Genomic DNA, 2,864 nt, shown 5'->3' with positions numbered 1-2,864 from the left:
GACCCCATACACTCACAAACAGACAGCCATGGTTTAAGTTAAGCCTGAGAGACTGAGGTCAGGGCAGCAGGTGACCCTGATGCCAGTCAGCTGTGGAGGGAAACAGCTCAGTGAGACAGCCGCATTCTGCAGCTGACGGTGAGCACGTCCCGCTGTCTTCCTCAACACTTACTAGTGTATCTCAGTTTTTTTAGTAATCAGATCTTTATTGTCATCTTGCATAAGAATCATGGGTAGTTGTGGAAACTGAGCAGAATCCATGGTCACATGATTAGCTGTGCAGGCAGCAGTAACCCTTCAACACAGTCAGAGTTTATGTGTCCTTGCTTTGCTTGCATGAAATTGGCCCAAGGACATGTGACAAAGCAAAGCGAGACATCACAAGGCGCGAATGGAAATGATCGTTTCTGTCCCCAGAACACTGTTTTAACATTAAAACTGTTTGGGTTAACACCACCATCATCTCTGCCGAATTATACTTTCATAAACTTTGAGTGCACATCATCGATCTGCATCACACGCCACGAATACAGATGCCCAGCTAATATTCCACCCTGTCGACCTGCCTGAAAATGTTTCTCAGAAAAACCGAGTGAAGCTCGACTTGGGCTCAGTCCAACACGCCTGCAGCGCCGCTGTGGCCGGCTGTCTCTCATATGACTTTAGTGTTGTGGGAACATTCGGCCCAGAGGAACGGCGAACACGATGGAAACACAGAAATCTGTCTTTATTCTGTCCGGGACAAAGTTCCCCTTCAGCCATGTTCCGTCACCTCCGTCACCAACCCTGCGTCTGTCTGTGTGTCTTTCAGTTTAGTTCCTCACGTCTCCGCAGGGCCGCTGATCCTAGTTTGCAGGTTAAGGTTATGGTTATGGCTTGAGGTTAGACATGTGCTTTAACACGCAGCTTCTCTGCAAAGTCAAAGCACTGATGCGTTTCGTGCTCTCTCAGTATTCATAGAACTGTGGTTTAGGGTTGGGGTGATATACGATGCCATCGTAAATCGGCGATGGCTGACAGACATGGAGACGTTGAGCCGGCGTCGTGATTGAGACCAGGATAAACAGTTAGTGTAAAACACTGTATGTGTAATTTACTACCTGAAACAAGTGGATGTAGGTGTTACGTTACTGTTCGGAGCCTTCACAATCAAGGGCGTTGACTTTAGTAGGGACGGTATGAAGACATGTCCTGATCAATATCCAACGACGGCTGATCTGTCCCTCGCAATAATTCTGATCCAAAAACAAAATATAACCACTGTCAGTCAATGTATGTATGGTTAAAGCACTCGTGCTCCAGTCCAATGTGTTTTTAAGTTTTGAAAGATTATGTCCTCCCCCTCATCAGCCTCACAGTGGTTTGGCCCGCTGCCTACCTTTTTCAGACCCTCAGACTTTATTTGTAAAAGCGACTAACGACAGATCTGGTGGGTTGCTCAGACCATCAGAGGGAAATTGTAGGCTCATTTATCCCCCTGCATGCTGCTCAGAGTCTCTCAGAGTCTCGGTCTTGTGTCTGCTGCTTTAATGGGGCCTGTGAACTCAGCGGCTCGTGGCTCTCTCGTTAGTCTGGGACCAATCACTCACAGAAACATGAGTTCAGCTGTGATTACACGGAGAAATGAAGCTTTGTTGCATTTTTCAACAGAGGGTAGATGCATTTTTTAACTTGGCTCATTTTAAAAAGAAATCGTCTGAGAGTCTTGCAGATGGTGTTTAGCTGTGTTTGTTTTTTCCTGCTCTCTGAGCCAGAATGGCTACCTGTCCCGCTCTCATCCTCCTCTTCTTTCTCTCACTTTCATGTTCTTTTATTTCTGTTTCCCTCTCTCTGCTTTTATCTCTGAGCTGCTTTTTGAAGCGCCTGTCCTCCCTCTCTCTCTCTGTCCCGCTGTATCTTTCATCTCTTTCTTTATCTCTCTGCCCGCCGTCCTTCTCTCTGTCTGTCTTTAAAAGTAACTTTACTGTGTTGTTGTTGTTCTCTCTTTCCTCTTTACGACTCTTTATATTCACCTCCATCTCTCTGCCGAGCTGCCAATTAGCGCGTTAGATGCAAAACCTCAAAAAGCCGTGCACGTCTTCATATACAGAAGAGGAGGAAGCAGAAATGAAATGGATCTGGGTCATCAGTGCACAGAAAGTGTGTTTTATCCTGGCTTTATTTTTAATGCCTAAACTTTATTCTGCCAGATTTGACATTACCCATTTGTACGACGATTGTCTTTTGCAGATCAGGATATGATGATGAACTGATGGGAATGGGATTGAATATTGTTGGAGTTATTACTGTGGTGAAAAGACCAGGACAGATTCCTGAATACAAAAAAGAATCTGCTCCACTTTAACTTCTTGGCACTGAAAGCTAAAGGGCGTATTGGGGCCATCCGGGATGGGATTATCTTTTCAAAGTGCACTTCACTGTGTGACTTCTAGCTTTTGTTAAGCCATGCATCATAAACGAGGGGTTTCTTTTTAAGCTGCTGTTTTCCCAGCCGCTGCATTAAACATATTCTTGACATTTTATACATCCGGCCCCTGTGCTCCAGTTTCTTTCGGAGGTGACACCTGGAGTGCCGGTGAGGAGCTGTGGGGTCTCCGGGTCAAGTGGAGGAACATCAGAACAATATGAGCTCATTTCCTGCAGACATTGCTGCTGTGTGGGTCTTTCTCACACTGCCTTTCTCGCGCTCCGTCTTCATTTCTCTCAAATCCTCTGTTCATCTGTCAGTTTATTAATCAAAGAATATAAACATGGAGATTTTGTCCACCATTTATGGAATGTATTTTTATTGCATGTATCTAAATATATATCATGTGGCTCTTTTTATTATTATACTGACGGTGTTTTACATTTTATGTTTGTAG

Source organism: Micropterus dolomieu, linkage group LG18 (genome assembly GCF_021292245.1).
Source record: "Micropterus dolomieu isolate WLL.071019.BEF.003 ecotype Adirondacks linkage group LG18, ASM2129224v1, whole genome shotgun sequence".
NCBI lineage: Eukaryota > Metazoa > Chordata > Actinopteri > Centrarchiformes > Centrarchidae > Micropterus > Micropterus dolomieu.
This window is presented reverse-complemented; position numbering follows the sequence as displayed.